Below are 27,776 nucleotides of genomic sequence, written 5' to 3'. Positions count from 1 at the left end.
ATGCTAACTCTTCCTTTTCAATTTTTATACATCTTTGTGGTTTTGTCTTATATACCTGTTGTCTGGTGTTTGTTATTAATGTTCATTGTGTCTATTTCTTTTTCCTGACTTTTGAAAGATTTCATCAAGAATTTCTTCATTAAGCATGTTCTTAGTTTTGTGTTTGAAACACATCTATTTTGTCATACTAACAAACATCCATTCATTTTTACTTAAGGAATGTATCATTGCATTTTATCCCTTGCCATTTCACTGCTTTATTAATAGATTTCCAAACATTAATATACACTAGGATTCCTGGAATAATTTTCACTTAGTCATGTGTTTTTATTTTTAAGTTTCACAAGATTTTCCATTTGTGTTTATTTTAAAATTTTTATTAATAGTGATAAGTTAAATTTCTTTCTTTATATTAAATGTTGGGCTCCATATTATACTTGCTTCATACATGAGTTTGGCCATTTTCCTTCCTTATTTTTCCCCCATGTTCTGAAATAATTTAAATAACAATGGAAATATTCACTCTTTAAATGTTTGGTAAAATTTCCTTGTAAAAGAGTCGGATATGGTGTTATTGCTTTTAAGAGTAGTTCTTACATAGCACCCTGTATTTCCCTTGTGAAACATGATCTTTATAGACTTTTATCTCTTCAGCAGTCAATTTTGCTAAAATCTATTTTTCTTAATACTTATCTATTCTTATCTATGTTTTTAAGCTTATTTGCTAGTAGTATGCAATTTAAAATTTTCATTCTTTTATTTAACTAGAAGTTTTTTCTTAATTTCTTATATTTTGATTTTACATTTTTCTTAAATAGGTTAAATAGGTTCAATTTTTTACATTGTTACTTTTATTCAAAAAAGCATTTATATCTATTTATAATTCTATTCTTTTTTCTTACTAATTTCTCTTTTATGTTTATTGATTATTTCTTCATATTACCTTTAGGCCTTCAATTACTTTTATTCTAACCTTTTCTTTGGAAAGTTTTCACTTATTTGTTTCTTTTACATTTTAAATTAATATAATAATTGAAAACTATACATTTTCTTTGTGGTATTAATTTTACTATTTCTAATTTGTTCTGAGTAATAGCATTTTAATCTATTATTTTGTTTTTCTTAAGTTCTACTACTTGTATTTTCTTGATTAAGAGTAGTTTATAAAGAGTGTTAGAATGTTATCTGTAGAAGGATCATTTTGTTTCTGATTTTGTTATTAATTTGCAAATTTAATTTGGTATTGTGATCATAGACGTTTTGCTATGTTTACTCTTTGGCATTTAAAAACTCAGAATTTGTTGCCAACTAATGTATGGTTAATGTTTATGAATGTCCCTTGGACACATGAAATAAGGATACATTTTCCATTTTTATCATTTTCAGAATTAGTTATGTATCAGTCAGTTCTAATTTTGCTTATATTTTACATTCTTAGTTATATAATCTTTCATGGACTGAGAGAATTAAAGTCTCCTATTAATAGTGAGTTTCTCTGCATTTTTAAAGTCTGTTCTTTAATATTTGCTTTGTGAATGTTTATGTTATGTTATCTGGAACTCTGTTATAAAAATTCTGGGATAACAATGTGAATTGCATTTCTTTTGTTTGCATTGGCCTAATATACCTTTGTTTCTCCTTTTATTTTTAAACTTTCTAAGTCATCGTCTTCTTATCTGTGTCTCTTTATTCTAGATTTATGGCCTAGATTTGGGTTTATTTTGTATACTATTTTATAAATCTTGCCTTTAAACATGCGCCTCTAATCAGTTTATATTTATGGCATGACTGATATATTTCATATTAGTTCTGTCAGAGTATTTTAGGTTATAATTTCCATTTTTACAGTTTTAATTTACAAGTCTTGGCATGTATTTAAATTGCATTGCTGTGCGTGTTGGTGTCTGTGTGTGTTTGTGGGTGTGGACCCTGTAATATATAGGAATATTTGTATTTATTGTGTACTTTTAACATCATCTTTATAAGATAAATCACAAAGAGGTTACCTATACAAATGTAGTTCTCTATTTCTTTAACCTATTATTTACTTAATATAAGCACTCATAAATAAACATTCTTCTTCTTCTTCTTAATGTTTTTTCTATTCCTCTAACCAATTTCTCAACAATTCATTCTCTTGAGTACATTAAAATATGTTTATGAATCTATCACTTGCCTCCTCAGCTGTTAGAAAAGAGACAACACCAACATACTCTATCTCCTAACTTCTTTACATCCTTTTTCTCCTAAGTTTTTTGTGTCATTTTTACATGTCAAAAAAATCTACATTTATATTTTGTTTTGCAATCTAATCCTACTTTTTTTCTTAACTATCAGTTTTACACTTAAATATTTTTCAAGCATCTAATGACTGCCTGTCTCAGTTCATTTTCTGTTTCTTATAACAGAATGCCTGCAACTGGGAAATTTATAAAGAAGCAAAGTTTATTTGTTACAGTCTTGGGGCTGAGAAATCCAAGGTTGAAAGGCCACATCTGGTGAGGCCTTCTTGCTGGTGAGAATTCTCTGCAGTAGTCCCAAAGCAGCCCAGGGTATCACAGGGTGAAGATACTGAGTGTGCTAACTCAAGTCTCTTTCCCTCTTCATGTAAAGTCACCAATTCCATTCCTGTGATAATCCAATAATCCATTAATCCATGGATGGATGAACTCATTCATAAGGGCAGAGGTCTCAGGACCCAATCACATCTGAAAGGCTCGACCTCTCAATACAACCACACTGAGAATTAAATTTCAGCCTGAGTTTTGGAGAGGACAAATATTCAACTATAACATTCCATCCCTGACCTCCCAAAACTCATGCTCTTCTCACATACAAATACATTCATTCCATCTCCATATCCCCAAAGTCTTAACTTGTTCCAGCACCAACTCAAAATCGAAAATTGCAAGTCTTATCTGTGAGTATGTGAAATAAAAACAAGTTATGTGCTTCCAACATTCAATACGGGCATAAGATAGACATTTCCATTCCAACAGGGAGAAATAGTTGAAAAGAAAGGAATAACAGGCCCCTAACCAAGTCCAAAATCTAGCTGTGCAGACATTAAATCTTAAATCTGGGGAATAGTCTTTTCTGACTTCATGTGCTGCCTCCTGGAGTGGGACGGAGTTGGACCCCCAAAGCCTCAGGCAGCCCAAACCCTTTTCTGGTGCAACCTACATGGCTGCTTGTACAGGTTTGAGTTCGGTGCCTAAAGCTTTTCCAGGTGGGTGCTGCATGCTGCTAGTGACTTCTCAGTCTGGCGTCCTGGTGGCAGTCTTGCTCTCACAGCTCCACTAGGCATTGCCCTGGTGGAGACCCTCTGAGGCAACTTGAACCCCACAACCTAGCAAAACTCTGTGAAGTGGCTCTGCCCCTGTGACAAGTCTCTGCCTGGGGCCTCATGCTTTTGAAAACATCCTTTGAAATCTGGGTGGAGGCTTCCAAGGCTCTACAGCTCTTGCGTTTTGCAAGCCTTCAGAATTAACATTATGTGGATGCTCCTAAGGTTTATGACTTGTACATTCTGGAACTGTGGCTGTGGAGCACTGCAGCACGGCATGGGGGAGCAGGGTCCTGAGAAGACTAGGCAGCAAGTCTGTGAAGAGTCCTGGGCCTGTCCTCTGAAACCATTCTGCCCTTTTAGGACTCTGGGTCTATGATTGAAGGGGCAACCTCAAAGATCTCTGAAGGTCATTGGGGATCTTTCTTCCATTGTCTTGAGCAATCGCACCTAACTCCCTTCTATCCATGCTAATCTCTTTAGCAAATGATCACTGGGTTCCAACCTTGGTTTCCTCTCCTGAACTTTTACAAAGCTTTTTGTGGCCAGATACCTTAGTTCATCACTCTCAAGTTTGGCCTTCCACAGAGCCCTGGGGCATGGACACAGTGTGGCCAAGTTCTTTGATAAATTATAACAAAGATGGCTTTTCCTCTAGTTTCTAGTATCTTGTTCCTCGGTTATATCTGAAATCTCATCTGAATGACCTTTACTGGCCTATTTCTATCAGCATTCTAGTCACAACCACTTAACTAATCTCGAAGGAGTTCTAAACTTTAACCTTAGTCTTCTTGTCTTCTAAGTCCTCACCAGAATCTAGGCCAGATCCTTCAAATTCTTTTAGCCTCTGCCCATTACCCAGTTACAAAGCCACTTCCACATTTTCAAGTGTTTGTTAACTGAAACAATTCTATTTCTGGTATAAATTTCCTGACTTATTCCATATTTCTGTTGTTTATAATAGAGTAACTGGAACTGATTACTTTAAAAAAAAAACAAACCAAAATAAAATTTATTTCTTACACTTATGAAGCCAGGAGGTCTAAGGTTGAGAGTCCAAATCTGGTGAGGGCCTTCTTACTGGTAAGAATTCTCTATAGAGTCCCAAAGTGGCATGCAGTATCACATGGTGAGGAAGCTGAGGGTGCTAGCTCTGATCTCTTTTCCTCTTCCTATAAGGCCACTAATCTAATTCCCATGATAACCCATTAACCAGTTAATGGGTTAATCTATTTATGAAGGCAGAGCCCCCATGACCCAATCAGCTTTTAAAGTCTTCAACTCTCAGTAGTATCACATTAGAGATTAAATTTCAGCATGAATGTTGGAGGGACAAATTTGCAAACGACAGCATAGTCCTTCTGTACATACTTTCGTCAGACACCCCTTGATTGGCTGTAGTTTATCTTCAAGCACTACTCTCAAGAAGAGAACCTGGGGTTAAAGTTCCTTGATTTCTGATAGGTACATGACTTTCCATAGGCTTGATATTAGTGGAAAGCTTGACTTTGTTGAACATGTAGTACTAGGCACTTCATGTTCGATAAAATTTTCCCATGAATTTCTGATTGGTATTGCTCTATTTTCTGTGGCATTAAATTTTGCTGGGAGAAATTGATCAGCCAGACATTTTGTTCCCTCTACACATGATACACATGTAATGCCTCACATATTTGTATTCTATGCTTGTCCTGGGGCCATAAAATTCTCTTTCATATTATTCCAATTTTAATATGTATCTGAAGAGATCAGCATTCAAGTCACATTTGAATAGACTTAATTGTTATTAGAATGATTAAATTGGTTGAATTTTTCCATAAATATTTTGAAAATTTCAATTCAGATACATGAAATAAGACTTTTCAAATCAAAGGCATAACAATTTTCTAACCAATGAGTTGGGAAATTAGCTTAAAATGTAATATATAATTCATGTGTTAAGCCAAGTCCCCTAAAACACTTTTATTTGAAGCAGAGTAGTATAACTCGATGTACTTATTTCCAGAGTTACCATATTCACAGATATTGATTAAAATTTCAAAATTTTCCATTGGTCTCACCTATACCCTCTTTTTTTCTATTTAATAATGGGATTTCTTAGACTATAATATTAGTACTTTCTGAAGAATTTCCTTATAATCTGCTGGAAGAATGTTGAGAAAGCTTTCCTGATGACCTCTCTAACAATCTAACAATCAGTTTTATATCAAGCATAATGTTATATCTATGTTTCATTATAATTGGGAGAACAGTGATAAAAATTTTTCTTTCTTCACTCTGCACTGTGATTCATAGCTTATTTTGTTAGGATTTCACCAAACCAATAAGCTATAAGTTATACAATTTTGATAAACAACTTTCTTTAAGAATTTATTTACTGAGCACATACTATCTTCTAGGTACCATTCTAAGTGTCAAGTATGACACAGCCATGCCCCTGCTGTTAGGAACAGCACACCCTAGTGGCTTATAGCTGCGTTGATCCCTGGGATCTATGGCCTTGGCCATTCCAACTGCTTGACTCAAGGTTAGGTTGCCCTTTTCTCCAACCCTCTACTGCACCCTCACTAGAAGCAAGCACTGTGAAAGGGCATCTCAGCTCCAGATCTTCCTATAGGACCAATAAAATTTCAGTTGCAATTCCATTCCAGGTCAGCTTCTCCATGTGCTCAATCCTGCTTTTCTAACTATCTTAGTAATACAGGGCTCAAAAACACTGCCAAATAAATCTGCAAGTTACTTTTCATCTCAGAGTCTCTTTCTAAGGAGTCCATTTTCAGATCCTCCCCATGACACTTATGTCCCGCTTGAGAAACAAGATAATAAATGAAAAGGCAAATCACTGGGAGTAAATGATGTTAATAATTATTATTAAGGATATACATAGTTTAAAAGTTAAACACATACATGTGCGCATTTGTACTTACATGTATGTGTGTTCTCTGTGTTAATCTTTGAAACATATGTAAATAAAAATCCCAAAGCTTCTATTATCAGCTAAGTCTTAATAGCTTGTTCACTGCTTTGAGCTAAACAGATGTTATACGTGCAAATGAAATTAGAAGACCCAAATGAAGAAAATGAGATATCATAGGTTTCTGGTTTGGGAGTGGCTAGCAATTGCAATAAACTTCGAATAATACAATATCTTGCCAATATGGGAGGCCCCATAGCAGTACTCTAATGAAGTAGTGATAACATAATTTATACTATCATGAAACTATGAGTTATGAAGATTTTCACCTAGGGGGATCAGTATTCCCTAGATCACCTTAAACTTTGATAGTAGCTGCTGGCAACATGTGCATCCTGGATATCCTAGGCCTCTAAGCTCTTTCTACCTGCCAAATTCACACACAACGAGATTCCCAAACAGGGATGAGACCATGAACTTAGCAGAGTTGCCTTATATTACTTCTAAAGAGGCAACCAATCTGAAATCTATCTGTGAATAGATAGAACCTAGTATCCGGTTGATTTTAGTTTTGCTTCAAACAGTTCCTCCCATCAAATAAGTTGCGGATCAGGGAGTACCTAGAAAATGGTTATTATGAAGTTTTAAAAAACAGATGGGTCTTTCAGAAACACATCATCTTTTTTAAAATGACTTTTCAAGACGGAGATGCATTTTCAGTAATTCTACAGACCAGTAGTGTCTCAAAGGCTGATACAACACCATAATAAACTGTACTAGCTCCCCAGTCATTACCATTGTATGGAATTTTGGGATAAGTTTAATATTTATAAAGTCAAATTTTCACTATTTTTACATGTTTCCTCTTAAAGAAAAAAAAATTCATTCCTCAGGGCTCCACCAATTTAAATCTGATACCTGCGGACATTGACTTGACTAGAAGTTACTATTTTTTCTTTTAATATGAGAAAAAACATTAGCAAGAAAATTAGTAATTTGAGGATATTCTCAGTTGGTATGTTTAAATGCTTGAGCAAAAAGGTCAATGTTAAGCTCATAATTAAATGTCATAATTAAAGATGTGATAATTCCAAGTTACATATTTTCATTAAAGTAACTCCCAAAGATCTTTGCTTTATAATGCCATTTTTGAGTTACGGCTACTCCTGTTATTATGTAATGAAAAGGCTTCTAATATGTGTTACTGTATTTGTATATGTTGCTAAATCACACTGGTCTAGTTACCCAATTAATAAAATGTGTTAGACATTCCTTCTATATGCCTTCCTCAACATAGGTGCAGCGATGTGTGAACTGAGCTCTGCAATATCTATGCTAACAACACACAGATACATTTCACAGAAGCTCATACATTTCTATTCATCTTTTCAGATAATATTGAGAATCTACCTGATTATAGACTTACGTGACCAAGTTGTATGAAGCCTATCATTTGATTGGTCCAGAATATTCACATGTTTTGCCTTTCCAGCCCAGAGATGGCGTCATGGTGCCCTCCTTTAAGAAAATGTAATAACAAAGAATATACAACTGCTTATAATATTTTAAATTAAAACTCAGAAAATCAGTGATATATTTCACACTTCATAAAAATCTCTCTTGATACTCAAATTGCCACCACAAGAGCAATTCACAGAGTTCACATTTAATATCTCTCAACAGAAAGACCTAAACTTCTGTTGAATTTCTCCAAGTTTTCACATTATGATAGCCCTGGTAGAAACAGAAAAGTTCATCTGGGGTCACATGTCAGTAGAAGCTTGAGAAATATTTATTTGAGAAATAGGATCGTGCCTCTCATGGTGGGACTCCTGTGGAGATTCATTAAGCCTGCAATTAACAAAAGTGCGCTAACAAAAGGCAGCCTCTTCTATTTAAATAGAAAAACTCAATGAACTTCTGTCGGGGATAGTTTTAAAAGGAAGGCATAGGTAAGCACATTCTTTAAATATGCAGAAAATTGCTTTTTGAATTAATTTTTAGTGATGGAAGTTTTCTTTACACATCTGGAAACTAGTTATATACTTGTAAACAACTATACTATTTGGTTCTTAATTTTTAAAAGTGCAATAACTGTTTTTCACATTCCTCCATGTCATCATTGTGAACACTAACACTGATCCAGGCCATGGTGGAGATCTCTTCCAGAGACTGGATTTGCCCTTTACTGGGTGGCTTTATGTCTTCCATTTCCTTTTGATGTATTTGTTTTCACTTTTGTATCTGTTAGATGCACAGTCATTATTCACTAACACCTGTGAACCTGCTTCTTCCTACCTTCCACTATCATTGTGTGCCTAAACTCTGTTGTACCATGTAGTGATTTGCATTTATCTATCTAATTTATGTATTAATTATAGATGTATGTACACACGTATATGTAGATACACACATTTATTCATGTATACATGTATATATATCTCTCTTGTGTGACTCCTAAATATTGATGTTTTATTTTTATATCTATTTACCATATTGTTATAGTTATAAAATATAAGCATAAAATGATTTTTATTTATAATTCATAAAATAAACTATGCATAAATTAAATTAAATGAGTCAAAAAGTTAACGCATTTCTAATATAAAAATGTATAAACATTTCCAAACCGTGGTGAAAACACAAATTTACCACAGTATTAATGTTCAACAAGTGATAGGGTTTGGATGGTTGTCCCCTTCAAATGTGTCATGTTGAAATGTAATCCCCAGTGTTGGAGGTGGGGCTTGGTGGAAGTTGTTTGACTCATGGGGGCAGATTCCTCATGAACGGCTTAGTGTCTTCCCCTTGGTTATTGCTCTGGGTTCATGTGAGATCTGGTTGGTTCAAAGTGTGTGGCACCTCCCCACTCCCCTCTTTGCTCCCTCTCTCGGCCATGTAGTATGCCTGCTCCCTTTTTACTTTCTGTCATGATTGCAAGCTCCCTGAGGCCATCCCTAGGGGCAGATATTAGTGCCATGCTTCCGGTACAGTCTGCATAACCGTGAGGTAATTAAACTTGTTTTCTTCATAAATTACTCAGTCTCAGGTATTCCTTTTCAGAGATGCAAGCGCGGATTAAAGTAAGAAGCATAGTCATTTCGATAGAAAGTATTAGCCTCTACTGACTCTCCTACTTTCTTCTACTTGTGTTCCCACCAGTGGTGCCTACTCATCATTGCCACCTCTGTAACCTGGTCCCACTGTGTTCCTGAATTCTTCGTTACCTCTGTTTGGATCACTTAGAACCACGGCGTCTGGGCAGCTCCTCTGCCCAGATCTTCTAATGTTCTTATCTACCAACATGGGAGAGATTACCCTGATTTAATCTGTTTTCTATAGAGACATCCACCTGCTTCACAGGGCCCTCTCACAAAATCCAAGCAAAACTTTTCTTTTTCCTTGGCAGGGAAGAAGATGGGGCAGATGACCATGATGAAGTCGTTGCTAGAGCTGAGTGATAGCATAAAGAGGGCTTGTGTTTTCAGGGACACTGAAGGAGGCACATGGGGAACAACAACAAAAAAACAAACAAACCAAAAAAAAAAAAAAAAAACACACTCTCCTGCTGAGAATGACTGAAGTTACTAATCAATACGTGAAATAAAATGCTTAAGGAAAATATGGGCGTTCTAGAATACCGGAATGCCCAATCTTGGTGTTGCAATTTTATGGAGAGCACATAAACCAAAAGTGCTAAACTTGTGTCTAAGAATCAAAGGATGTGAGTTAGATTCGGAGATAGTTTCCTGTGAGTGAATTAATCAGCTTTGCCTGTTTAAGATCTTTGTTACTCATTCTCTGGTTCTCAATTGTACTTCAAGTTCCCAATGTGTCACACAATGGATGGATGGATGGATAAGTGAAATATGACCATCATATAACATGAGCTGAAATATTTATGTAAGAATAAGGTTGTGTTTTCTATTTTCCTGAGTAGGCTTAACTTTAAGTTGTATGTAGCCCCATCCACTATATTGCAGAGTTTCTACTTTATAAATACTTATGAGTTATTACCTATTGTTCTATCTTCACGCCAAAAAAGTAAGATGGATATGGTTTCAGTTTGAGCACAGGACATGATCCTACTGGCAATGTGATTTTCTTTACCCACTGTTCACTTCCACTTCTTTCTTCATCTAAGCATCCTCAATTTCCCTCAACTGATTATACAGCCAATGATAAAATGGCTGAATATCTTATTTAAAATTTTGGTAAAGCCATTTAATCTCCCTAGAGGTAAATCTCTGTAGCCAAACTGTTATAATTAAAAAAAAAAAAAATTGGCTGGCTCTATTTCAACCCTCTGGTTATCTACAAATTCCCTATGATACATAACTAGATAATTTTCCATTTTCCAATTGGTCACTTGGAATTGGACCTACCTGATACCATTCCTCTTCAAGCTTATAGAGAACAACTCTGATGAGTCTTCATCACAGGATCTCTTTGTTTGAGGCAGAATATTCCTGTTCATTTTCTTTTATTTTAAAATATAGTATATAGAAAGAAAAATTCATAAATCATAATAGTTCATCTTGGTAGTTATTGAAAAGTAAACACATCTGTGTAACTACCATCCAGATTGAGAAATAGAAAGTTACCAGCTTTCCAAAAGACTGCCTCAGGCCCATCCCAGATGCTATCCCCCCTAAAATAAACATTGTTCTGACTTCTGTAACCATGGATTAGCTTTTTTCATTTTTGCTTTTATATGACAGAAGTTGCAGAGCATGTGCAGCCTCATATCTAGCTGTTGTACTCAAATTTGTGTCTCTGAGATTTTTTCATATCATTGCATGTGCTTAAATTTTAATGTTATAGTATTATCAATATATGAGATGAATATACCACAAATTATGTTTTCCATTTATACTTAGTGGACATTTATATTATTTCCACTCTGGGCTATCATGAATAATACTGCTCTGTATATTCTCATATATAGCCATTGTTAAATATAATTCTGCAATTATGTTGAACATACACATAGGAGTATACTGACTGGGTCATAAGATATACATATTTTAAACTTTAGAAGGTGATACAAAACAATATATCAAAATGGATGTACCCAATGGAATTCTCACTAACAGTGCATGAGAGTTCCAATTGTATCATGTCCTCACCAACATTTGTTACTTGCAAGTACTTTGTTTTGGTTTATTTTGCTATTTTGGTATGTAAGTGGGTAGATAAAGTTAATTTCCATGGTTGAGTTTGAAATGTCAGAGAAACCTTGCATTTCTGGTAGAAAGAAACATAACCCTGATGAATTTTCTTTGTAGAAAATACTGGGTTTAATTTTCTCATTTTTTTAAGGAACTTTGCAACTGTGCTTGTGAGAAAGATTGACCTGTGACGTTCCTTTTTTCTTTTCACTAGCTATTTTGATATCAAGGTTTTCCCGACTTTAGAAAATAATTTGTGAATTGTTTCCACATTATTTATTCCCGAAATATTTAGTGTAATATTTACATTGTTTCTTTCTTAAATGTTTGAAAAAATTCACTGATCAACTCCTGGGCCTGGATTTTATTGTGGAGATGTTGAGATTCATGGAAAAACACAAACCTGAAGTGTTTCTTTGTTCTTTTTTTTTTTTTCTTACTCTCATGCACCTAACTTCACTTAACACAGCATCTTTGGCCACCAAAATCTGTGGGGATTTCTACCCACCAGCAACCAATTAGTTCTGCAGCAGACACCAGCTGAGCAGCCTCTAATTCAATTTAATTCTTGCTCTATCTACCTGAAGGTAACGTCAGAGCTCACAGGTTGATGATGCAGTCCCACGGCCCCCTACTTCAGGTGCCATTTGTAAGTACAGGTTGTGATGTGTGCTTCTGACTGACCAGCTATAAGTTGGGGTTTTTACAACCTCCTCTTTGTGTTTTATTAATTTGCTGGAGTGGCTCACAGAGCTGAGGAAAACACTCTACTTATCTTTTTTTTTTTTTTTTTTTTTTTTTTTTTTGAGACGGAGTCTGGCTCTGTCGCCCAGGCTGGAGTGCAGTGGTGCGATCTCGTCTCACTGCAAGCTCCGTGGCTCACTGCAAGCTCCGCCTCCCGGGTTCACGCCATTCTCCTGCCTCAGCCTCCCGAGTAGCTGGGACTACAGGCGCCGCCACCACGCCCCGCTAGTTTTTTGTATTTTTTAGTGGAGACGGGGTTTCACCATGTTAGCCAGGATGGTCTCGATCTCCTGACCTGGTGATCCGCCCGTCTCGGCCTCCCAAAGTGCTGGGATTACAGGCTTGAGCCACCGCGCCCGGCCCAGAAATTTTTTGCTAGATTTTTAACCCATTATCTGCTGTTCCCTTGGTTTTAAGAAGAAAAGCATTAGAGAACATCAGGCTCATTTCAATGAATTTATCTCACCTATGGTGTCTTGTTCTCTCAAGTCATGGTTCCTTGAACATGCTCTGATGCCTTTGAGGATCTATATTTAAACACATTGTGTCCTGAATTCTATTTTTTTTTGTGTGTGAGATTGCAGATTTAATAAAATCATACAGCATGGTCAGATGCAGAAGTCTCAAAATTGTTTATAATTGTGCAGTTCATGTTAACAGCTTTCAGTACTTTTACTTTTTAACATCACTGTGCTAAACTTACATGGGGAAAAGAAAATAATAATAAAAAAAACAGATAAGAGATCTAAAACTTGAAAAATATTTAGTACATAGCAAATATTTCAAACACATCAAAGCACTTTGTATTAGTTCATTTTCATGCTGCTAATAGACATACCTGAGAATGAGTAAATCATAAATGACAGAGGTTTAACTGATTCAAAGCTCTACATGGCTGAGGAGGCCTCACAATCATGATGGAAGGCAAAGGAGAAGCAAAGGCACTTCTTACATGGTGGCAGGCAAGAGAGCTTGTGCAAGGGAATTCCCGTTTATAAAACCATCAGATCTCATGAGACTTATTCACTATCACAAGAACAGTATGGGGGAAATCACCTGCATGATTCAGTTATCTCCACTTGGCCCTGTTCTTGGCACATAGAGATTATTATAATTCAAGGTGAGGATTGGGTGAAGACACAGCCAAACCATGTCATAGTTAAACCCCAGAACTCCACATAGCACAAGAAAAGGTGGGAGGTGTGGACTCTAGGAATTTTAGATTTCTCTTCTGTAGGGCTACTATGTGGAGCATAATAAGTGATTCTTTCAGAAAAGATAAAAGATAATATTCAAACAAAAAAATTATTGAATTATAGAGGATAAAACAGACCACTAAAGATCATTTATCTCTCATGTTGCAGAAGTAACCTTACACACAAGGCAGAGTGCCTAGCTACTTAATGGAAGAGCTACAGGTAGAAGCCATGCTTATAGACTTTTTCTTTAATTTTCTTTTAATGGTTTAAACTAGTCATAAACCAAGTGAGGGATGAAGATACCTGTACATTGAAATAAACTTTTTTTTTTTCCCATTTCAATGATAAATTTTAAAAGAAAAAAAAAGGGCAGGGGAGAAAAAAAAGTTTGCATTAGGGTCCCGACAATTTTCAATTTTTACCTGTCAATGAGGTTGATTTGGCCTTGTTCGTGTGGTGCACAGGTTTGCTACACCCATCCTATGTCTTAGTGCTCCAAGTGAAGCCTTCCATTACACACTAAAAAAATTGATAAGAGTGTGAAATAAATTGACCAAAACTGTGGCTGCATAGCAGTGTTATAAAGGAAGCAAGCCCGTCTGAGCAGCAAAACCAGAAATTGGCCCAGGGCAGAAAGCAGGGAAGAGCACCCAGTGAGGTGCTAATCAGACCACCTTCCCTGGCAGGCTCAACTGTTAAAGGCTACTGTTACATGCAAACGTGTGTTTATCTGATCACTGAGACAGTGCTGAGGCTTGGCTTACTGCCTCTTGCAGATCTCAGAAGAGTTAGCCTCACTGAAATCTCTAGGTGAGTTTTCAACAGCACATTTTATGTTCTTTGCTAGTTCTGACATTTCCAAATATTTCTCACCAACTTGTGGCTGAATGCAAGCCATCATGACAGGCCCCAGAGGTGCCTAGCTAAGGCATGAATCACATAATGTCTATATTCACATTCTACAAAGTCCTCAGGGGTTGTTGTAGATGTGCATGTGAATTAATGTCCTTATAAAACCTAGCTCAGTATATTATTATTCAAACTTGATATCCAGTCTGTTAATGATTATTGGTCTGCAAGGCAATAAAGAATGTGCTCATTTATAGATGGAGGCTTTAACACTGCAATTGTGTGTCTTAAATTGTTACCTTTTAACTTAGGATCCAGTTCTTATGGAAATTGAGAGAGCGCTATTGTGCTTTAATCATTAATTGAGCAAACAAATATTTATTGACTACATACAATATGAGGGTCACTATATCAGGTTCTGGGATATGACTTTCAATGAGCTCTATTGTGTTTCAGTCATTAATTCAGAAAATATTTATTGGCTACCTACAATATGAGGGTCACTATACCAGGTTCTGGGATATGACTGTCAACAAGGCAGATGTGGTGTCATCTACAAGTAGGTCAGAGTTTAATGAAGTAGTGGAAATACACTAGATTGGCTGTTATAAGACTCAGATTGTACTTTTAGATTCTTCACAAACAGCATGGCACAGATCACTACTTCTCCATTCATTAAGAGGAAGTAACTTACCTGAAGATAAAGAGATGAGACCATTTCTCCCCAGAAAAACAAATAAGAATCGGGCCGTTGTATAAATTTCCATTTTTCTTCTCACTACCTGCATAACCTTAAACATATTACCTCACCCTAATTTTTTTCATCAGAAAAATGTGAATGATGATAATAGTCCTTATTTGGTTGGATTACTGAGGATATTAGATGCTCTCGATATATCACCTAGACTATTGTGCTTGGCATACAGTGTTTGGTAAGTGTTTGCTTTTATTAGTCTGAAACTAAAGTAGTTGTTACATCTCTAGCAATTTAATTCAGCACACATTAATTGAAGCCCCACAATGCTTGTGGCATGTATGAAATAAGACTCACTTCCTTTTCTCATTAGGATATTCACTATCTGGGGTGAAGGTCAGTACTTCTAGCCAAATAATTAAATCACCATTATATTGTGCTTTCAGAAATAGAGTTATATACAATGTTCTTTTTGTGCAAAGATGTGTGAAAAATCAAGTTTACCTAGACAAGCAATTATACAAACATTGTGAAAGATGCGATCACTAAAACTCTAACAGATGAATAATTCATCAGAGAAAAATCTCAGATACATTCCAAGCCATCTCCATTACACTTTCTCTCTCACACTCTCCCACACATACATACATGTGCACATGCATATAGTAACACTATAAACATTAGATAACATTCAGAATTTATGTCTTAACTCTACCCTCTTTCCATTAATTTCTCCTTTTCAGGGAATATAGATTACAGGGTTATAATCAGACTTAGGTTTGATTTCTGGATCCTTTTATGTAAGTCTAATATCCCCCAATATTGGATATTAATATGCATAAGAATGAAACTAGACATCTATTTCTCTACATGTACAAATATCAGCTCAAAATGAATTGTAGACTTACATATAAAACCTCAAACTGTAGAACTAATGAAAGACAACATAGGAAAAACACTTCAGAATTTTGTTCTCGGCAAAAATTTTATGGATAAGACTTCAAAAGTTTAGGCAACAAAAGCAAAGATAGTAAATGCAGTCTTATCAAACTATAAAACTCCTGCACAACAAAGGAAACAAGAGAGTGAAGAGACCCTTATAGAATGGGAGAAAATGTATGCAAACTATTCATCTGACAATAGATTAATATCCAGAATATATTAAAAAAAAAACCTCAGGTCAACAGCAAAAAGAAACCCCACAAATAATTCCATTAAAAATGGGCAAAGTATCAGAACAGATATTTCTCAAAAGAAGGCATACAAACGGCCAAAATTATATGGAAAAATGCTTAACATCACTAATCATCAGGGAAATGCAAATCAAAACCACAACGCTTTGTTGGAATGACTCTTATCAAAAAAGTGAAAAATAACAAATGTTGGCAAGGATGTGGAGAAAAGGGAACTCTCATACACTGTTGGTGGGAATATCAATTAGTACAGATATTATGGGAGACAGTATGAGATTTTTCAAAAGACTACAACTTGAAATACTGTATGATCCAGTAATCCTACTACTGGGAATTTATCTAAAGGAAAGAAAATCAGTATAGCAAAGAGATATCTGTGCTCACATGTTTATTGCAGCACTCTTTACAATAGTCATGATATGGAGTCAACTTAAGTCTTTATCAACAGACGATTGGATAAAGAAAATGTTCATATATGCACAGTGGAATACTATTCAGTCTTGAGAGAATGAAATCCTGTCGTTTATGGCAACACGGATGAACCTGGAGTACATTATGTTAAGTGAAATGAGTTGGACACAGAAATATAAATATCACGTGTTCTCACTCATATGTGAGAGATAACAAGTTTAGCTCCTAAAAATAAAGAGTAGAATTGTGGCTATTTAAGGTTGAAAAGGGTAGGGAGAAGGGAAGGATAAGGAGAGGTTGTTTAATGGATACAAAATTATAGCTAGAAGGAGAAGTCTAAGGTTTTATAGCATTATAAGGTAATTATAGTTAATAAAAATTTATTGTATATTGTCAGATAGCTAGAAGAAAGGATTTAGAATGTTCTCCACACAAGGAAGTAATTAATCTTTCAGGAGATGGATATGCTAATTATCTGGATTTGATCATGACATTATATACATGTATCAAACTATCAACCTGTAACTCATATGTGCAATTCTTTTGTATCATTTAAAAAGTTTTTAAAACTACAGAGTAATTAAAATAAATTATCCTCTAAAATGTAATAGATGTATGTGTCTGTGTGTATAAGGAAATAGTCATGAAGCATTAGTTATGTATCAGATTATATTCTTGATCTTATAGATTCTGCATACTTGGGTGTTAGTATATGTTCTAGCGTCTTCACATTGCCTGTGTCAGTGCATGCTGAGTTCATCGTAAATTTTTATTAAGTTCTTGCCAGTTTTTACATTTCTGTCTTCTGTGTTTCTCTTCAGGTACATGGAACAGAGGCTATTAGGAAATTTGCCTTGCAACTAAAATTTAAGCAAAGAAACAACTTGCCATCTACCTATTTACCCCTAACAGATGCTTATATACATATGCATGGGCTTGGAGAAAATGATATTCATTTAAAAACAATATAATAACGACATGTACAGAACCATATAGCTCCAAAACCTTTCAAGTGCTATATCCATTTGTAAGGACATATTTATCAGTCTAGTACTACTTTGTAACAGTACAAAAGTATGTTTACATTATTTTTCTAAAGGAGCTTAGTTCCTAGAGGGAAAAATACACTCTTATCAAAGTTTCATAGTAATAATTAACACACTTTACATGATATTTGTGAGACTCAAATAAAGAAAACAATGGAATATGCTACATAAGAGCAACATATTATTGTCAAAGTTTTCTTTCTTTTTTTCTCTCTCTCTCTCAAACAACTCATAATCTGCCCTGGTTTTTTAAATTAACTAGTTCAATTGTAGAATATTCTGTCCACATAATTTATTTATTTTCATTAATCACATAATTTATAAATCATAAAATATAATGATGGTGGTAATAATAGAAACAATGATCTAAAAGTGTGTTAAAAGATTTAATCTTCGCATCGCACCCTTATGAAACAGGTTAATAGACGATAGATGGCTTGCTTAATTGCGCATAGAAATGACTGCTTGGGCCAAGGATTCAAATCTGGGGCACCCAGACACAAGTCCTGTTCTCTTAATGTTCATTCTATGCTGTTTAAATAAACCCCATTTTAGTCACATTAATCATATAAATAAATATTTGATTGTTAACCTATTACCATTCAGAAGAACAAGCTTTCATATTTGACTATATGATTTATGATTACCTGATACCAATTTATGGCTTTTCACTCAAAATAGGTGATAACGTAAGCTGTTCGTGCAAAATGAATTAGAGAATTCTTGGAGGATTAGTGTTTCTTCTAGCCTTCTGACCACCAATCCAAGCACAGTTATAAGTAAACACGTTTTAAAAAATGATGAGGCGAGAACTCTTTTGGCATATCATTTCCCTTAATTAGTCTGCCAACAAGCATAAATGCCTGCTCTCAAAGCCTGAGTAGCAGTTAACCCACAGTAGCACCGAGTTCTAATGCAAGGTTTGACCTTGCCCTTATTGCTCAACAGTCTATAGGTGATGACAATGAGTTGAGTCCTTTGATGACATAGATTGTTTACCTAAAGTCCTTCCATCGAAAGCTTAACAACGTAATACAGAGTTGCATAAAGTGCTTTGCAGCCCTGTTGTCCAAAAAAAAAATACACTGTCCACAATGTCCTGGAAAACTGTTAACACATTGTTAGTAGTTTCCAAGCAAGGATATCGTTAAACATATTTCATGTTAATGTAGTCTAGCTCAGTGGCAATTTTCTCCTAGTAAAGAAATATGAGGTTCTTAAAAGGTTTAAGCAAATAATACAGAGCAGGCTTGAAACACTCACAAGTCATGAATTGAACTTTCACTCCTTGTAGTTTAATAACCAAATAATACATTTTATGACTAATTACAGAGAAATTTTTTATGTGTTGACTTCCAGTGGGTCACAATTTTTATAGACATATGATATTAAGAAATTAAGTAAGAGGTATCATTATGTCATGTACATTTAGCTGGAAGTTTTTAAACAAAATTAAGAGGTAGAATGTGATTGCTTGTTCACTCTACAGTGAGTTGTTAATCAGCAGAAGTTAATAAGATTCAATTAAGAATTAAATGCTTATGAGAAATTTAATAGTGTGTTCTTACAAAAAAATAAATAAAAGAATTTCTCTGTAACAGTAGTATAGAGATAAATGGTTACCAGGCCTCAGGCATGATGGAATAAACTAACCCAGCACCAGAGTTAAGAAGAAATATCATTGGTGTGGCTATTTTTCTCAATTAAGGGCATCATGGCGAGTTTATTCATTTCTTCTAACACATCCATCGTTAGATGCAGGAGGAAGCAGGATGCTTGACTAGATGGACCATTGACCAGTTCTGGTATATAAATTCCTGTTTAGAGGCTATAGAACTCTCCAAATTCTAAAATCCAACAGGATTTTTTTTCTTGGCTCTGCAGACTAAATCATGCCTTTGACCAAAAGAGATAGATGTATGCTGCTGAAAAGGAATGCACCCTCTGGAGCAGAGGAGAGAAATTCTATACCACCCGGAGGAATGTGTCCTCATTTTATCTCTTAGTGATTTTAAAGCCACTGTATTATTTTTCCCCCAGAGAGTTTGTTTGTGTTGTTAGTTTCGTTCATATCACATCTTTTAGATTTGAGGGGTTGAATACATAAAAATTGAGTATTTGGTCCAACTTCTGAAGCTTTAGAGAGAATAAATCCCTTCCAATATGAGTGTGAAATGAGCCACAGCACTGATTTATTGTCTGCTAAACACTGGAGAATGTGGAGTATTTGTTAGGGAAACGAGGCAATGAGGGAAAACTGAAATGTTGACATGAAGGTTTTCATATTAAACTCTAGTATTTTCCATTAAGCAGCCATGCATTTTCTGGTGATTAAAACTGAAAATTGGAAGTAGGAACTTGCACCCCTATTCGCTACAAATAAATTAACTCTACTGTATAACTGGTATATCCCTGAGAACATTGTTAGAAGGAAAAATAGCACAATGGAAAGACAAAGTACACACACACAAATGAGTATTTAAGAAGACAGGCAGTAAATGTTTCAATGGATTGTTTTTCTATGAAATCAAGAATAAATTCTCAAGGGTCAAAGGATCTTAACATTTACCTTTCCCAGACTCCTTATCTGGAATTTGAGTTCCTCTGCAATATTCACTCATTTAACATTCACTCTGCCTTGCTCTCACTGACATTCAAGAATAGCTAATGGCCAGACACAGTGACTCATGCCTGTAATCTTAACACTTCAAGAGGCTGAGGTGGGAGGATCATTTGCAACAGGAATAGCTAACTATATTGACAACATTTTTCTCTAAGGAATTATGTACATGCACAACTATCTCATTTCTTGATGAGACATCTCTGTTGTAATGAAATTATTATTAATATTAAAGGAAAGTTAACATCCTTCTTATTTAGTGTTTACTGTGCACCAAAGATTAGTCGTTTTCTGAGTATTTAATCAAATAAACAAACAAAACAACCCTTTAGAATCAGAAAGACAAACCTCTTCCTCTGCTATGGATTTGCAGTGTCTACGTGGCACTTTTGAGTAACAGAGCAAACCTTGTGTTTGTGGGCAAAAGAGAAATGTTTATAGGGTTCAGCTATATCACACACCTAGGTGATATAAATGCACAAACAAGAGTGCATTTGAAGTGAAGAGACAATAAATAGACAACTGGCATAAATGGAAAACTAGAGGCAGAAAAATCAAATTAAAAAAAACCATTGCAATGCTATAGGAAAGAATTTACTCAAAACAAGCCAAGGACAGAGGAAGTATATAAAGGGGTGAAGAATGCAAGAGACTTCTCAATGATGAAATAAATAAACTGATACAGGCTTTACTCTATAAGAACCATGTGATATATTGAAAAGTGTATGAGCTTTGGAATGACTGAAGTAAAATTAATTCTCACGTGAATCTGAGCTCTATTATTTGCATTCTGTGTAAATAAAAAAAGAAAAAGAAAAAGAAAAAACTACTAAATTTTGTCTCAATCTCAGATTCTTTCTTATATAAGGTTGTAAATAATATGGAATCTCCCAATATTGAGATGCCTAGCACAGAACTTAATACAGAATGGCTACTAAATGAGTGACACACATCATTGTTAACTATTCTAGTAGAAAACTGGTTTTCTCTTTTAGACTTTATTTGTGGTAAAGAACACCTATATCTTGTTTACTCCTTATCCTTCTCTATTACCCTGCTAAAAATCCACCTTTTCTATCTTCTCCTGCCATCTTGCACATACATACAGTACCCATTAATCATTAAGGATTAGAATTATGAGTCAGGATCAATATAAATCAAATATGAATTACTACAGAAGTGCTTATTAGTTCAGTCTTATTCTATTACACATACAGGTAATAGAGATAATGCACGTGCAATAATTTTTGACTTAATATAAAAGCTAATTATTGAAATTATGTTTCCCATATAATTTTTTACAAACTATCACAGACTTAGGTTGCAACCAAAAGGCACATTATATCATTACTCCAGGTTCAATACTTCATGAAACAGCATTAGTTCTTTTCAGAGAGTGAGTACTTTCTGCAGAAAAAAAAAAATGGTTGAAATTTATATTTTAAGATTTCTCATAGTCTATATTCTTTCCCTGGTGGGTGACACTCAATGAACACTCCACCTTCTGAATGACCATATCTTTATGGTAGAAGCTGGGTAGAAGGATGACAAATACCTTAACTGCACATCTTATGTTCAGGGAATTCTGTGGGGATTCCATCAGAATAGTTCCACCTCAAAAATGTTTATGGGCAAATCCTGTGATAGAATTAGTGTTCTCTTCCGGCTTTTTGCCACAATTTACATTCACTCATTCAAGAAATTTTCTGAGCTTCCAAAACATATTTGCATCAAATTGGAATAGTTATTATAATATAAAATTAACCACTTTCAAGCCCTGGTGCTCACCTGTCACAATCCAGGCAAATTTAAACCTTTCCTTTTGTGTTTCTTGATTCAGTAGAAATAAATTCTTCCCTTCTTTGTCCTCCTTTGTAAGTAATTGATGTCTGTCTTACTTTGCCTGTTATATTCTGCCTTTCACTGCAATTGTGGATATTCATCTCTCAATACCAGATTATGCACTCTTAAGGACTTTGCACCACTCAGTTTCCCATATAGCTTGGCATTATATCTTGTAAGCATAGGGGCTCGATAAATGTGTGGTGAATTGAATTGATCTGAGACAAATCACATTCCGTAGCAATGTGCATTGATCTTCAGTAGAGAAATTATACAAAAGAAAGATAATTTAAGCAAATCATTCTTTCAAAAGCCTTAACCTTGACCATAGCTAGCCCCTTTTTGATGGTTAATTTTATGTGCCATCTTCCCTGGGCACAGGCGCCTAGATATTTCATTAAACATTATTCTGGTTGCATCTGTGAGAATGTTTCTGAATGAGATTAACCTTTGAATACAGATTGAGTAAAGCAGTTTGTCTTCCCCAATGTGGGTGGACCTCATCCAATCCCTTGAAGGCCTGACTAGAACAAAAGGTGGAGTAAGGGAGAATCCATTCTCTGACTGACTGTGTTTGAGCCTGGACATGAGTGTTCTGCCTTGGAGCTCAGACTGGAATTTACTTAGATCATTAGCTCTTCTGGTTGTCAAGCTTTTGAACTCAGACTGGAAATATACCATTGGCTCTCCTGGGTCTCAAGTTGCCAGTTGCAGATTGCAGATTTTGGGACTTCTCAGCCTTTGTAACAATGTAAACCAATACCGTAAGCATATAAGCCATATATATGCATATATGCTCCTAATTTGTTGTTTCCTTGGAGAACTAAGATGAATACACCCTCATAATAAGCTTATCAATCCAAGAAACAGAGAAAATTGTGCTTAAAATGCACATGCTACATTGACCTATGTACTCTTGTCTCCATTGTCACCCTAAAGTGTTGACAATGAGAACAAAGAGTCAATTATGATGCTTAAATCATACATTATCTATACCTGGACATTCAACTGACATAAATAACACATTTTTTTGCATGACCTTCAGTGATGCCCTTTGTCTTGTCACATTAAGAATAAATAAGCACCCAACACTCTGGGTGCCCCACTTCCCCCTTACTGTCTGCCAGCTACAGCTAACATAACCCCAAGGGACAGTGATCACCCTAAAAGAAATTCATTGCAACTCATAAGTTGGGGTCTGAAATATTTTACCTGGAAAAATCTATCATATAATACCTTCAGACTACTTGCTTATTTCTCTTTAAAAAGTACAAATAACTTCAAACGTAATTACTAATAATGAGATAGATGAGAAAAGTGGCAACAGAAAAAGAAAACACCCTCCCCTCAACCTCACGCCTACAGAATTAACAAGACAAATCAGGAAATTATTTAATTAACTAAGGTTAAAGAATAAAAGTGGCATTTTGGTCTCCTTGTACGAATGATGCCACAATAAAACCCAGGGAAATCAATAAATAATCACACACATCAATTGTGTAGAAGAGAACATACACTGCAAATCACTTAATAAGACAGTTTTAATCATCAGGAATAGTGACCTTCATTTCATCTTACATTTTATTTAAATTCATTATATTTTGAAAAATTGTGCATCCTGTATGAGAAACTAGCTTCAAAAATACAATTAAACTTTTCAAATGCCTCAGGGAGTATGTCCTTTTCCTATCCTCCCACCATAAAATTAGAAAAGGAAGCTGATGGCTGTTTAGCTGAGAGGATCCCTGTGGGTGACTGGAAAGTTGCTGGGGAGGAACAGAGGAGACATTACCTCTATTAGGAAGGTCACCGTTATTTTGAAGGAAATGGGTTTTTGCCTCAGTGCCTATAATACTAATGTGTAGATCCAGGAGCTATACATGGACTTAGCATTTCAGGAAAGTACAAACCATGCCAGTGTGACACATTGACATAGAATGCCAGGAGACATCTATTCAGATTTATCAATATTTACTCTAATACTCTCTAGAGTCAAGCTACTTAAACATTAAAGTCATATATATCCATGTAACTAAAGAAAAAGACTTTCTGTAAAGCACTAAAGGACCATATCTAGCTCTTTATTTTCTCTTGCCAAAATCATAAAGTTTGTGTAAAGATCAATTGAACGAATACAGGGCAAACTGTCATAAAAAGATTGAAATTATTATAATCATAAATTATCTCTCTGATGACTGTTGCTGTGGTATACTTTGTTCTATACAGCACTATAATGAAGCAGGATTCTGTGACTGTCAAGTTTTTTGATCAATAAAGATAACGAACTAAAGTAATTCACATTATCATTACATGGAGCTTGTCCAAGACCCAAACATTGTTTATTTCACTGTGAATGCAGACTTGGGTATTTTGCGTGTTAGAATAGCCAGTTAATTTCATAAACACTATATTCATTTTTAAAAGAAAAGAGGAGGGCTTTTGCCTTGGGATCAATGATAGTAATCTCTAGATTCAGATTCTAACTCTACGAGTTAGTTTTCACTCTTTGACCCACGTTCAACAACAAAAATATACTCAAGACACCTGTTGTAAAGATGCAAATCTACCTTGATTAATAAAATTGTCACAAATATTAAGCTACATGTATAACCTGCTTTTTATAATTCATTGCTCTTTATTTTGCTTCCTTTGGCTAAACAAATACCAGTTCCCTACAGATGTGTAGATTTGATTGACAAATTCAATGAGTGACAGGTACTGATGTATATGTTAGCTTACAGTATGTACTGGAAAAATATAAATGACGAGAGTTAGAAAAAATACTTCTAAGTTTACTATAAAAAGGGCTTTCTTTCAAAGTAGGTTATTCCATTCTTCTTTTCTTTGGAGTAATTTCCAGTCATTGTTGGGTGGGGTGATTGAGAAGAATTGATTATTTAAATAGGACTGCATCTTTGGAGGTTGCACTTAGGGCAAAATGAATATTGGATATCCTGGTAATGGAAGCTCTCCCTAAGTGTATTTGCGTTTTCTTTCAGAGTAGGTTAAGTGCCATGATTAATACTCTGAGTAAGTATCATCTGCTATGTTATCAAAAGACATGAACAACTTGACATAGAAAGATGATAATTCACATTTGCCACAAACTAAATGTAGTTTTAGCCCTTTTCCAAGGCTAGGGTACATTAAATGCTGCTTGAAGCTGGACTCAATAGACAAATTGTCCCTTTCTTCTTTTCCTTCCTGCTCAGATTGTTATCTGGGAGAGAATCATTTGCAGGAAGAGAATAACTTATCAGAAAGGAGAAACTGCACAGAAGATCCAAAGGCTCAACTGTTCCCATATGTACTGGGCTTCAGACTCATTCTGGTTCTCAGGAAATAGGCAGATCTCTGTTTCACGGCAATTTTCAGAGGCACTTGGGGGTTGTCTGGCTGCTATGAGCCAGTAGCTGCTGTGTACCTGCAGAAGGAGGTCATCTTGCAGAGGAGTAGAGATGTTAGCTTTGCAGGGAAATGAAGAAAGATAAAGAAGGAGTTAGTCTGCCTTGTGTATGTCATTTATCCCTTCCTTAGATTGGCAAACAATTTTCTTACAAGTAAAGGGAAATAATACATTTCAACATTGTCAAACATATTTATCAACATATTTATATGCAATCTGAGTCATTCATAATGATTTTCCTTTCTCCAGGCATTGGCAAACATAGATAATCAATGTTACCCAGTGACTGCAAATAGTTTTCTCAAAAGGCTGTCTTCTCTTTTCAACAGAGAGATTGTCAAACTACCAAACTGTAATGCTCAGCGTAGCAAAAATATCACTTAATTGACTAATTGCAAATTAACACTTTCTAGGTAGCAGTAATGTTAGAAAGTTTTAATGGCTGTAGTAGTTTATTTTTCTTAAAGATAGCCCAGGATTTATTAAAGAAGCCACTTGCTTATATAATACCACTTAGCAGATATTTTCTCTTTCTTCATGCCAACTTGGGATTCTTAGTACCAAGCAGATGTCTTGGGGACAAAAGCAGTAATTTGAAATATTATTACATTTCTTCAAAACAAAATAGAAGGAAATTTGAGGAATAAAAATATGCATATCTATAGTAAAATAATTAACAAATGAGTAGAAGGGTGATGATTTACAAAAGTATAAAATAAGTATTAAGATTCCAGTAATTCATAAATAATGAAGATAATGTAGGGAGTCTGGCTAGAGTACAGACCATTTAAAAGTTCCTGGTTTGTTTCAAGATTAAATAACTTCTCAGAAATCAGTATGCAGTTCTGATGCTTTTCCCCCATACCACGATACACCCACCACTTCATTATTTATAGAGACCTAGGTCGTATGATTGAATATGACTCTGTTCCCAGATCTAAAACTTCTGGGGATAGCTGATCAATTCCAATATTTCTAATACTCTAAACCGTATACTCTAACCTAGCATTAGTTTGATCAGACTCCAGGGGTTCCTAGGGTTCTTTTGAAAGAAGGGTAGAGCAGCTGCTGGAGAAAGTTTGATTCGCATCCAATGGGAACATTTTTACTTATATTATTAAAATCTACACGTTAAACTTCTGAAATTTAAGGTGACATCAAACTAAGATGAGACGATAAATTCCGAGGGAAAAGCATATATTGTCAGAGATTTTACTCTTATGATGCAAAGCTCCTTAGCGTTTAAGAGCATTAGTGTTGTCCTAAGAAAACCTTGGTCATGGCTTTGACATTTACCAGCTGTATGACCTCAAACAGGTTATTTAATTTTTGTCTCAGTTTCTTCTTCCGTACATGGGAATAATGATTCACAGGATATTTTGTCATGATTACATAAAGTGATGATCACAATGCTGCCATATTTTGCATGTTCAAATATAGTAATTATAATATTTTTAAAATAATAATAATGATAATGATTTTTAAGGACTTTAAGGAATTACATGGGAATATTTCTCCCTATACGACGAGCTCAGTGTGATTCTTGGGGCAGTAATTAGAAGATCATTTTAGCTGGAAACTACATGATCTTCTGCTTCTGACAACTTTTTTCTCATCGCTACTTTGCTTTACATTTCTAACTCTGCCTTCAGTAGGTACTTGCCTGCTGAAAACGTTATTTCTTAGCAGATGAACTTGAAGAATGGTGACCAACTTTATTTAATGATTTACTCAGTTTTCTCCTCAATTTTGCTTCCACCTAAACTCATGGCCCTCATTTCCCCATGATATGCTTAATTGTAAAAGTTTCTCCAACCCCTGTCAGACTGCACAATCACAATCCAATAAATGGAAAATAAAAATAATAAGTCAACAAGTGACCTTTACTGTATGTCCCAGACACTGCTGTAAGGATTGAGGAAGCCTCAGTGACAAGACAAGATGAGCATTCCCTCTCCGACATCCCTCATGAAGAATGATTGCGATTTTCAAAGGGAGCTTCTTTATCGTTGTCAACTGTAGTCAAGTATGCTTTGAATGAAGATTTCAGATTCATTTTTCATTATTTCCTCTCAGTGCCACATGTATTTACCTTCATAAGCTTTTTAGTGATAACCTTTTCCAGAAGATCCTTGTTCATATTTCTCCAAAGATGGAGTTTACACATAACAGTGCATGCTTAGACCCACCCAAGAACCAACAAAGCAAAACAAGAAAAAAAAAAAAAACTATGCAGAATCACAACCATTAAATTTTCATCTAATCTCCAACTTAACTGAAAAGGTGTATTTTCTACTATATGGATAATGGAATTCTGCACAGAACCGCAAATTTTACTGCTGAGGAGTAAAGGTAAAGGGGCGAAGGGAAAGATTCAGGGAGGTCTAAACCCCTTCCTTAG

The 27,776-nt window shown here is 35.2% G+C and overlaps 1 long non-coding RNA gene across 1 annotated transcript in view; it reads left to right on the top strand.

The window, feature by feature from the left end:
- LOC140710048 (uncharacterized) overlaps positions 1 to 25,467 on the top strand; it is a 47,298-nt gene extending 21,831 nt beyond the window's left edge. Inside the window, exon 5 of the long non-coding RNA XR_012090912.1 lies at positions 25,182 to 25,467. This is a non-coding gene — a long non-coding RNA (uncharacterized lncRNA). The remainder of the gene's footprint in view (positions 1 to 25,181) is intronic.
- Positions 25,468 to 27,776: the final 2,309 nt, after the last annotated feature.

Source organism: Chlorocebus sabaeus, chromosome 24, assembly GCF_047675955.1.
Source record: "Chlorocebus sabaeus isolate Y175 chromosome 24, mChlSab1.0.hap1, whole genome shotgun sequence".
NCBI lineage: Eukaryota > Metazoa > Chordata > Mammalia > Primates > Cercopithecidae > Chlorocebus > Chlorocebus sabaeus.
Note: the sequence above shows the minus strand (reverse complement) of the source record. Positions and strands in the feature narration are given on the sequence as shown.